The sequence below is a fragment of the Mustela putorius genome, unplaced genomic scaffold, assembly GCF_011764305.1.
Source record: "Mustela putorius furo isolate JIRA1106 unplaced genomic scaffold, ASM1176430v1.1 tig00000480_pilon_pilon_pilon, whole genome shotgun sequence".
In the NCBI taxonomy this organism is placed as follows: Eukaryota; Metazoa; Chordata; class Mammalia; order Carnivora; family Mustelidae; genus Mustela; species Mustela putorius.
The window spans coordinates 4,128,265-4,140,513 of record NW_025421397.1 but is presented as its reverse complement, the minus strand read 5'-3'; the positions used below and the strand labels follow the sequence as shown (position 1 = coordinate 4,140,513).

At 33.8% G+C, this 12,249-nt stretch overlaps 1 protein-coding gene across 1 annotated transcript in view; it reads right to left on the bottom strand.

Moving 5' to 3' along the window:
* DACH1 (dachshund family transcription factor 1) overlaps positions 1-12,249 on the bottom strand; it is a 423,382-nt gene that overhangs the window by 115,331 nt on the left and 295,802 nt on the right. The window lies entirely within an intron of this gene.

Below are 12,249 nucleotides of genomic sequence, written 5' to 3'. Positions count from 1 at the left end.
CACTCAGTTTATGATACTTTGTTACAACAGTCCCATGCACTAAATCAGAAGTGGAGCCCAGACTTCACTTTTTAAGACTCCAGGTGATTTTAATGTGCGTCCAAAATTGAGCACCACTTGTCTCACACCCATTTAATTTTTCAATCCTGAGCACTGTTGATAAACATCTTCCACAGATATGTGGGGGCTTAATTTGGGAAAAGCATGACAAATAAAATGAAAATAAGCAGAAAAATGACCAAGCCTTCTGCAAAATCCATGAATCAGCCAGTTTCCCATTATATATTCCATGGAATAAAAAAGGCCCATAAGAAAGTTCATGACAAAAGATTTGCAAGATCAATCAATACTGTAACCAAAACAAAGGAAAAAAAACAAAACTAAATTCTTCCAAAAATTGCAATGCATATTAGAATCTTATTGTAAAGATAATTTTTTGTATTTTAGGAGCTTTTGGACTGGTCTAAAATGTGTGGATTGGTTTCTGTAAAAGACAATTAAGTGAAGTGTGTAAACCTGGCGATTCATAGACCTGTACCCCTGGGGATAAAAATATATTATATGTTTATAAAAAATTAAAAAAATTTTTAAAAGAACAATTAAAACCTCCCAAAGGAGAGATGTATTATCAATATTGTACCATATAACACTCGCCCTTTACCTTAATTGATCAGAGGTTAAGAATTAAGTGCTCTATTTTCTGCAAACAGCAACACAGACTGGTATGTAGGTAAATGTAAGCATCACATAATATATTGTCCTACCCAAGACATGTGGGGTTACATTTCAAAGACTAAAAATAAGCAAGTGAGGGAGAGAGAGACATGGGGGCAGAAAACAGGGAAAGAGGAAGACACACACCCTTCAGAACTAAAATTTACTGTTAGATTGTTCAGGGAAGTTTATGACATGACATGCATTTGCTATACTAAGGGATACTAAAGAAAGATGGTATCCAACTGCACAATTTGGAGATTAAATATTTTGAAATTGATGTCTCAAATAACACACAAAAATGAACATATTATCAGTTATTTTTCCAAACTAAATAAATCAAAGGAGGTATACTTAAAAAAAAAAAAGACTTTATTTATTTATTTGAGAATAAAAGAATAAGAGAGAAAGAGAATGAGCAGAGCGTGGGACAGAGGAAGAAGCAGACTCCCCACTGAGCAAGGAGTCCACCATGAGACTCCATCCCAGAACCCTGAGATCATGACCTGAGTTGAAGGCAGCCACTTAACCAACTGAGCCACCCAGGCTCCCCAAAGAAGATAAACTTCTAAATGATATGAGTTCTTTAGTCCACCTGGCTAACAAATGACCTAAGTTTCTAAGAAACAAACACATATGATTTAAAAGAATAGAGACTTCACATCTGGATGTTGATGTTACTTCCAATCTTTCCATCATAATTTTGAAAGCAGCTGATACTATAAATCCTTTTTCTTGACATTCACAGCTACCCTAAATTATGAAGCAAACCATGTATTTATTATGTGTTCAGTTTGATGAGTTGTCAAGATCTAGAACATTCCTATAACCCCAGAAAGACTTCTCCTGTCCCTTTCTAGTCAATTCCTCTCGATTCCTATAAGCAACCACTTTCTGACTTCTATCACCATAAACCAGACTTGCTGGTTCTAGAATTTCATAAAAATGAACCATATAGTACATATTTGTGTCTGACTTCTTCACAGCAACAAAACTTTTTTGAGATTCATCTAAGTTATTTCATGTGCCATTAATTTATTCTTTTCTACTGTTGAATATATTCACCTACACAAATATCCCACAATTTGTTAATCCTCTCACTGCTCCCAAAATGCCAGTGAGGTCATGTACTTAACTACTTTAAACAACACTGTGCTTATTGCATCTTTCGAGTAGCAGCTCAGATATGTCTTGGAAGAGGTGTTCTTAATCCTTTATATATAATACTGTATAGAATTCAGTATACTGTAAGAATTTACTATATAGAATTCTTATATAGTCTGTGTATATCTATTAATAATTTATGTTAATGTTAATGGCCTAAATGACCAGAGAAAAACTCTAAGGAGTCTAATCTTGATTTCTAAAAATTCTAATAAAAAGGCAAATGAGTCTAAACTTGGAAGGTAATCCCTAATACGTCTGGTTCTCAACACTTGGATTACACAAAACTACATGGTAAGTATTTGAAAAAGAAAACTCTATACTTTTAATTGACAAAAAAAGTTTTCTAGCTTAACCATTCTATTTTCTTGAAAAAGTCACTGATATCAGTGTTTATTCATTATTACACTTTATTATTTGTCATAATAGTTGTGTAAGTGATCATATATGCAGTGGCACACATTTGGAGGAACAGAGACAAAGTGAGATCTTGAAATAAATCAATCTCTCTGAAGTTATTTTGCAAGTCTTGAGTTTCCTGTCATAACAGACTTCTTACTGGTGCTAATGGAAAGCATGAGAAAATTATTTTTTCCTGAGATATTTAACTCATAAAATACTTAAATATTTAATGTCTAAAATTCTAGCAACAATGATTATGCCATTAAAAACAATTAGTTGTTTTATGTTCCACAGAAGTATAAAAATTATTTCATTAGACAATATGTTTAACTGTCAAAGCTTTCCTTAATGATTCTTTTCATTCATGCATTATTTACTTATTCATTTATACATTCAAAATACTCTAAAACATCATATAATAAACCAGGTAAAAAAAAAACTAGATTTAAATCTAATGAAAAATACATCTTAAAAGCATAATTTAAGGCTTAGAAAATGTAGGTGAAAGTGTATTTAATTTAGCTTTAGCTTATTTTTACTTTAATTATAACTGTCTAAGAACAAAGGATACAAAGACAATACTTAATACTTTCATTTAAAGAAAATATTTTAATTTATGCAAATTTTTATTATTTAAAAGCTAAGTATTCAATTGAAACTTTCTATAAATTGAGACACAACATATTCAGTCATTCCACTTAATGTATAATTTCAATCTTTGGAACATGATGTATTGTTCTTTGAAGAATTTCATTAAAGTAAAATCCACTGAGCAAGTAAGATTTGAATACATTGTTGCACAATAAATTAATTTATTTCAACAGCTTAATTCTTTTATCATATTTATATGCTTGCCTTTCCAGAGTATGCTATAAGATGGAGAATAATGGAGACAGTAAAGAATTGCTTAGGAGAGAATCTCATAATTATTACTGAAACAAAATAGATAATGAGTTTTATTCAGACATAATAAGAAAGAAGCAGTTCAATGTCTATAGGGAAACTATGTAAACTGGATTTATCATTTCATTTGTGTAATACCCTTTAACCTCCAAGATGGGCCTGAAGTAGGACAAAGAGGAAGAATATTTAATTTAATACTTCAACACACTGCTTTATAGTCCTGCATCATAACTCCACCAATCAATAAAACACAATCCTTTGCAATGTTCCATCTTTATAAAACCAGCCACAATAATAAATGAAAATTTAAGAGGAATACCCTCTCACAAAAAAAAAAAAAGGTCATAAACTAATGGTAGCAGAATAACAATAAAGAAAAGGCTACATTTATTGCCTCTGGGCAGAACAAGAAGCATTAGTCTCTAAGATAATTCAGAATCAAAGGTGGCATTCAAAATAATGTATTCCAAGTTTTTAAAAGGAAAAGTATAAAATGTTTAGTATTACATGTGTGCAGTTGAATATTCAAAAATTATATTGTCTCCTCTCCTCACAAAATGCATTATATTTTATTAACTTAAAATATTTTCTTAGTGTAAGTCCAAATGATCACAACTCATTCACAATGGATTTCTCTGAAGAATTATTTCACTTAGCTTTACTTTATGTTGCTCTCTTTTTAATTATCTGGATTTTCATAAGTTTATCAGTCTGAGATTCCCTGACTGAATATGTTGTAGGACTGGGGAGAAGATATTTCTAACATTAAATGTTATCTTGATATAACTATTAACTTAGAAAATTGAAGTTGACTAATACTTTATATAACCCAAACTCCTGAGCTTTAAGACAGCTCACACTTAAATTCATTTATTCAAAGCATATTTACTGAACCACTAACATATACCAGTGTCTTGGGCTCTGGTTATATGTAGGTAAACAGAACTGATGGAAATCCTTTTCCTCATGGAGCATCTGTCATAAACTAGGAAATGTTAGCAGAGTTCAGAAACATATATGTACACTGATTAAGCATGACATCTAAATTCCCTTGTTGTGGTGAAAATTATCAGAGAAAACAAATAGTAGAAATGGGTTTCTGGACCCAAGAAAGTGTTAACAAGGAATTTTGGAAGACACAGTAAATAATGCTAATATACTTACATCTGTAGAGAACCAGGCAAAACACCATCAAAACTCCATGACTCAAAGTTCTAAAGTGAGGCTTCAAGCAATATTTACATAACTCTTTTTATTTGTTTTGGTGATGATACACAAGAAATACTTAATGTTGCCGAATGTGAAACTGGTAGGACCCCTGAGTATAATCATAAACAACTTAGTTTTATTCTCCGGCTGTCTCTTCAAACTTATTCAGTGGAGGTAGGGGACTCTATTTTATCCTGTATATGTATGAAAATTCAGGTAGCCTCATAATTTCAGGTTACTGTTTGTTAATATAAAGTCTTACAGTTAGTTTAAACAGCATACGGTCTTGGCTCAGGGATATAAGTCATCCCTGTGTAAGAATAAATACTAGCAACCTAATGAAAGGATAGGACTTCCTTCTTTCCCACACTCAAGGAAGGGGGTGCAGAGGGGGGACAGGAAGGAGAAAAAGCTAAGTTCTGTCTTGATTAACTCTGCTGTTTCTTAAGTGGTGTCATTCTCTCTGTGCATGGCAAATGCTTAATGCCAAATTTTTATCTAGTTAAGGCACTGTATATGTTCTTACAGGCTATGACCACACTGAACTGGCCATATGCAGTTCCTTAAGGGTGTAATTTCTCTCTATGTTCCTCTGTACCCTGAATGTCCTACATAGTTAAATCTGGATATTTGATTCAAGTTGAGCTTGGGGCAAGACTGTCTCATAGATGGTTCTGCATGCCCCTTGCTGTCTCCTGGGTTGCATTTAATGATGCTGGCTCACACTGATGATCATGACCTAGACCCTACTACCTTAGGACTGGCAATTTGGCGACATTCTAAATATATCATTCCTCATTCATTTGTTTGTTTATTTGTTTGTTTTTGGCTAGACGATTTATATAAACAGAAAGTTCCCCTACTGAATTAATGATTAATCTGAGGAACAGTTTGTATGGGAAACCCAGGAAAATGCAGGATTCCACCCTTTAATGTATCCTTTGTTTAAACATTTATTTGTCCTCTAAAAAGTCAATTCCCCAGATTTCAAAGGTGAACTATGAGTTTGTTAATTAGTATTATTAACAACTTACGGGTTTAAATAAATGTGTTTTGGGGGTGCCTCTGTGGCTCAGTTGTTAAGCATCTGCCTTTGGCTCAGGTCATGATCCCAGGGTGCTGGGAGTCCTGCATCCGGCTCCCTGCTCAGCAAGAAGCCAGCTTCTCCCTCTCCCACGCCCCCTGCTTGTGTTCCCTCTCCCTCTGTGTCTCTGTCAAATAATAAATAAAATCTTTAATAAATAAATAAATAAATGTGACTTGTTTAAGTACATTGATGCAGGGATACTTAGCGGTGATTATGTTTTAACACTTTCTTTTTCTTGTGAGCATCCTCTTCATATTTAATATTAACACCCAAATAAACATTAAGAGAATATACTTGTTTTTTCTAAATCCAAGTAAAAATTCAATGAAGTCAACTTTTCTGTGAAAAATATCTAAAAGTCATGCATACATCTAGAGTTATTTATGATTGCCCCAAAATAAACTATTCTGTACCTAAAAACAAACATAAGGGACATGACATTGCTCTAGGATTTTCATGTACTCTGAGAATCAGGTCACTCCAGTTCTAGTTTTCATAATATTTAAACATTTTAAACTTTATGCACGTAAAGTCCTATTTACTGAATAGTACTTTAAGGACCTACTTTGAAGAGAAGTATTAGGGAATGGAAATTTATACATTGTATTTCATTTTTTTCGATGTTTAATTCTTTAAATGAGATTCTCCTAAGGTGTCTCTGCCTCTGTCTCTGTCTCTGTCTCTGCCTCTCTCTCTCACACACACACAAGAGTTTGGTGGAGAAGACTAACAAATTTAAGTCATAGTCCTTGTTCTCAGGAATCCCTATAATGTGGCAACAAAAAAAGATGTTTATCAAGAATGTAGAGTAATTTGAATACTGCCAATTTTCTCAAAAACAATTCTGAAAAGAATGAAATCTGGAAAAAAATGCATTTAAAAATCTGCTTTGTATACCACTGCATTACAAGCCCCCCCCCCCCCAATGCAAATTGCAGTGCTTTTCTTAGGTGAAGAGGGCTGAAAAAGAAAAAAAAAGTTCTTCTTTACGATTTGACTCTATTTCAGAAGCTTGACACAAATTTCTTGTAAGATTCTAGAACCTATTTAAAGAGATGTTTGTGAATATTTGGGGAGAAGATAATGTCAGTGTACAAAAACTTCTAATGATGTTATTTATAAACACTAATTCAATCAGTCAACAACCTGATAAGGTAGGAATGTCACTAACCCACTGTGACACAGCTATTAAGTAACTTTATCTGAGGTCACCATCACAAAGAGGTGGTAGAACTGGACTATCAACCCAAAAATCTTTCCTCCATAACCTATGTTTTAAACCACCAAAATAATCTGTCTGCCTTTCTTTTTTATTTTTTTTTAACAAGAACTATTTTTTTCTAAGTCCTTATGATATCATTGTGAATTTATTAAATAAAATGTGAGAAAAATATTGATTCATTCAGGGAGATTTGGGGTTACTTGATGAATGATACCTAAAGAGAATCAATTAGTAGAACATTTCAGCCTATTAGGAATTCTCTAATGACAAGAAGAATTGATCTCTTGATTTATACTGTTTATTTTCCTCAATGATTTAAGGTAGTACAAGTAATACATCCTTTTACAATTTGGAAATGATACAAAGATTGTATAAATAGCTAATATGATAGTTTAGAATGTCAAGATTCAAAAGTATCTGAAGAATAGCCTCCAGTTATGGAATGAATAACTCACAGAAACAAAAGACACAGCATTGGGATTATAGTCAATGATACTGTCGCAGTGCTGCATGGTGACAGATGGTAGCTACACTCGTGGTGATTATAGCATAGAGTATAGAGAAGTTGAATCACCATGTTGTACTGAAACTAATATAACATTGTGTATTGTATTGTCAACAATACTCAAATTAAAAAAAAAAAAAGAGTTAATTATCTAAAAAGCCTAAATCAGTGGACTGGGAAACACACTTAATACGGACAAATGCAAATTCCTAGTAAAAGAAACAAAGAATTGGCTTAATCAAATTGGCTTAATAAAATTTCATATTGAAAAGGCATGTCACTTAATGAGTCACACATTCAGCTAGCAAAACAGTTTTATGAATTACGATGACATTTATAAACTATTGTCCAAACTGAGGCTTATGTTCGTTCCAGTGTCTCTTCACTAGCCTGTTCACTTGTAGAATATTGTATGGGAAGGGTTGGGACAGGGTGTGCTTTAAAAAATGGTCAGCCAAGAAGCCTGATGAGAAATGGTCAAAGGAAATGAGGATATTTGGTCTGGAGGACCAAATAGGTACTATAGCAGAGGTACTAAACTGTAGGTATAGTACCTATACTATAGGTACTATAGTACTATAGTACTATAGCAGAGGTATTATAGGTACTATAGCAGAGGATTTGTTTATTTAAATGGCTAGAACACAGAAAAATTAGTAGACTTGTTTCTTCACGGAGAATGTAATAAAGTTAAGGTAGCAGCAAATGTAGCCCCTCCTCACTCTTGAATTTGCTAAAAATAGAGTAAGCTTTCCACAAAACTTAGATATATAAAAATGGCTAGGGAGGATGCAAGAATTGTTACCCCACCGCAGGGAAAGCTGGATTATGTAACATCTGACATCTCAAGTCTATGTCTCTTCATTCGTAACATTCATAGAACATTAAACAGCAAAAATATAGGAGTCTCACTGATACATGATAGACTAATATAGAGCATATAGTAATTCAATATATATACTTACAGGCAATTGGCTATTAGGGATTTAAATTAGAATTATTGTGTAAACAATATATGCCCATTTCCTCCTCAAAGTTATCTTACTAAAATTTTTCCAGTAGTCCAAACCAATCAGCAGGAGAAAATCTAAGTTTAATTTTGGCAGACTCCATAATGAAACTTTGCCTTTAAAGCTATTTACAATGTTACAGTGGTATTGTCTTCATCTATGTCTATAATTTTCTTTTCCATGGTCCTTTTAGTTTCTTTTATTTTTCCACACCAAATCCTGTTGCCCCATAATGTTTGAGAGTTTAGCTTTAGCTGCATCAATTATCCACAGCCTGAGATTCACATGTGTTTCAGTTAATCAACAGCTCTAATATGGGTATCAGCTATGACTTTCTGTAAAAAGCCAGCTAGTAAATATTTTGTTCAATTCTGCTCTGTATGTGAATATAGCCATAGACATTTATATAAAGAGAGTAGCTAAGTTCCAAACACATTTTATTTATGGACACTAAAATTTGAATTTATAGAATTTTCATGTGTCATGAAAAATTCTCCTTCCTATGATATTTTTCCCCATCCATTTAAAAGTGTAAAGCCATTCTTAACTCACAGTCCATGCCAAAACTGGGGAAGCAGGGTGAGTATCACCCAAGGAAACAACATTTGGACACAGTTCCATTGCATGTACTAGTATGTACCTTCTCATAAATAAGTTTATGAGAAAGTCATTGAAGCTCCTTTACCTTCTAGAAACAGGTAAGTATAGAATGCTTTAAAATATGTAACTCTGTTACATATTTTAAATATGATATTTATTTTACATATGATATCCATATTCAGATACATATTACTCAACAAAGTGAGCTTTGTTTTCACTTCTCGTCTGTCCTATAAATTCTTTTTTTTAAGGATTTATTTAATGGACAGAGAGAGATATCACAAGCAGGCAGAGCAGCCAGCAGAGAGTGGGGAAGCAGGCTCCCTGCTGAGCAGAGAGCTGGATGCAGGGCTCGATCCCAGGACTCTGAGATCATGACCTAAGCTGAAGGTGGAGGCTTAACCCACTGAGCCACCCAGGCACCACTGTCCTATAAATTCTTATTGCCATTCTCTTGTAGGTTGAGTTATCATTTTAAGTCTTGTCATTACTCTCAAAAATATAAATGGTAATTTCCAGCACATGGAAACCCCTCAAACTTCTATTTTCCCTTCAAAGGCTACTTCCCTAGTTCCATCATTCCTTCAGATGGGGGTATATCTTCTTCTCTAGCATTTACATTTCATTTTTAATAGGTCTTCACAATTAGAATCTTTTCAGGCAAACAAAGTTGCAAGCATTATTCTAATTGCCCACTTAGGTTTCATACTATTTAATATGACACAGGAGTCAAACATTTTCTTGGGGAAAATAAAACTTCCCTCATTAAATTAAACACACATATCACGGGAGTTTACTGAATACTGGTTGTGCTACAAAGTCTAGTGTATAGAAATTTAGGAAAGTTGATTTATTAACATGTTTTCCCTAATATTTAGAATTCTGTAAAGAACCTATTCTCACCCTTATTCTCTGAGGCCATTCTCTCAATTTTTTACCAGTCTGGATATTTTTTTTACAAAAATTACTAGAATTGTCTCATGCTTTTCTTGAAACTGTTTGTTCTCTATGATCCTTACCTGTCAGCATCAAATTTGAAAGTATATAGTTGGCCAGGCTCAGAGGAAAGGGACAGATAGGCCCTTCAAAACTTCACAATGACCAACGGATCTTCACTTTGACTTTGGCAATTAAAGCTACCAGCTCTGATTTACTAATGATAAAAAATAAAAACTATCAGTTTTTATTTTCTCTAATCATTCTTAATTGGAGCCATTGTTTCTTATTTAACTACTATGACCATTTATACCACCAGTGCATTCAAAAGTCCATAATTTCCTTTAATCTATCCATAGCCAAGTTTCTGAAAATATTTGCCCCAAGAGACTAGGAAATGGGATATCACTATAATGTGGGAGGTGTTGGCACACATTTCAAGACACAGAGCTCCATCCCTTTCTTACTACCTTTTTGCATATTTCCTTCCTTTTTCCCTATCTCCCTCCTTTCCACTGCCAACCTTAATTTAAGAAACTACAGGAATGTTGCCGACTTTTCAGTAATCTAGACTGTTTTCTATAGATGCCTTTCAGAGGAAACCCAATTCCTTCCTCTTACTTACCTAAACTCTGACAATAAAGGATTTATTAAAGGAAGTTTCCCTTAAGTATTCTAATCAACATCTGATAAAACACAAACTATTTAAAAAATATATCTGGGGGTGCCTGGGTGGCTCAGTGGGTTAAAGCCTCTGCCTTTGGCTCTGGTCATGATCTCAGGGTCCTGGGATCGAGCCCTGCATCAGGCTCTCCGCTCAGCAGGGAGCCTGCTTCCTCCTCCTCTCTCTGTCTGCCTCTCTGCCTACTTGTGATCTCTGTCTGTCAAATAAATAAATAAATCATTAAAAAATAAATAAATAAAAATACATCTGTATTGAAAATATAAAACAAACCAAGCTTCTAATGTAATTGGAGTCTTTTGGATCCATGTGCTACTAGCTGATGTCCAAATTACCTAGATAAGAGTTTATGACAAAGTCACCCATTAAGATTTTAAACTGCTGGGGCACCTGGGTGGCTCAGTGAGTTAAAGCCTCTGCCTTTGGCTCAGGTCATGATCCCAGGGTCCTGGCATCAAGCTCCGTATCCGGCTCTCTGCTCAGCTGGGGGTCTGCTTCCCCCACCCCCTCTCTGCCTGTCTTTCTGCCTACTTGTGATCTCTATCAAATAAATAAATAAATAAATAAATAAATCCTTAAAAAAAGGATTTTAAACTGCTAAATTATGCTCTTCTGTCATATTTTTCCTTTAACTATGAATCTAAATCTTGTCTAAATGAGAAATTATAAAAATTCCCAGTTTCAAGAGTGAACATTATATAATTAATATTATGAGAGTGATTCTCTATAGTAATCATTACTAAATTTTCAAAAATTAGAATAATCACATTCTATAATACTTAGTACCTTTTCTTTTTCTTTTTTTTCTTTTTATGTAGTGTTCACTTGCATTTTCTCAGCTAAAGATTTTTAAGTTGATCTGGGTCTTCTGTAATATATATATTTATAGAAAATAATGTAATATCTATATATCATAATATAGAAATAATATAATTAAATATTATAATCTATTTGTCTATCTATAATTTTCCTGATATGGATACTTCAGAAAATGATATGAGGGACTAGTATACATCTTTGTTTATAGAGCCATTATTGTAAGAAAAACTGCTATTAGCATATTATTCAATGTTTTATGTAAGTAGTTGCAAACACATACATGCCCCAGAAAGCAGCCACAGAGTCACAGACAAATGTAAGTCCCTGATAGGATCTCTCCAACAGCATGTGAGATTAGCAGTCTCCACTTACATAGGACCCCTGTGGGGTTTACCAAAATGCAGTTCTTCTGGTTTTAATGAACCAAGCTAGGCCTAGCCAAGGAACCTCAAAGTATTCTACCCATGGACCTTAATAACAGGCATCTGTCCCAGCTCCTGCCTTGTTCTTTTTGAACTCTGCCTTGACCTCATCATGTGATCCCTTGAGGTACACCTCTGGGTACTTCCTCTAGGACTCATGAGTAATAAAGTTCTCTACTTCAGTTTTTCTTTTAGTCTGTTATTGGACCATGATTCACCATCAAGCACCCTATGGTCCATTTAACAAATGTTAATTTAACAACGTCACGAGGTACCACTTTTTTTATCCTTTCACCTATTGAAAGACATCTTAGTGGTTTCCAATTTGGGGCAATTATTTTTTAAAAAGCTGCTATAAATACCTATGTGCAAGTTTTTGTGTAGACATAAATTTTCTACTTCTTTGGGTAAATACCAAGGAGGTGGCAAAATATACAATCATATGGTTAGAGTATGTTTAGTTTTGCAAGAAACCACAAAACTGTCTCCCAAAATGGCTATATCATTTTGCATTTTTACCAGCAATGAATAAGAATTGTTAACAGGACCTTTTTTGGAAGACATGCTCCAGAGG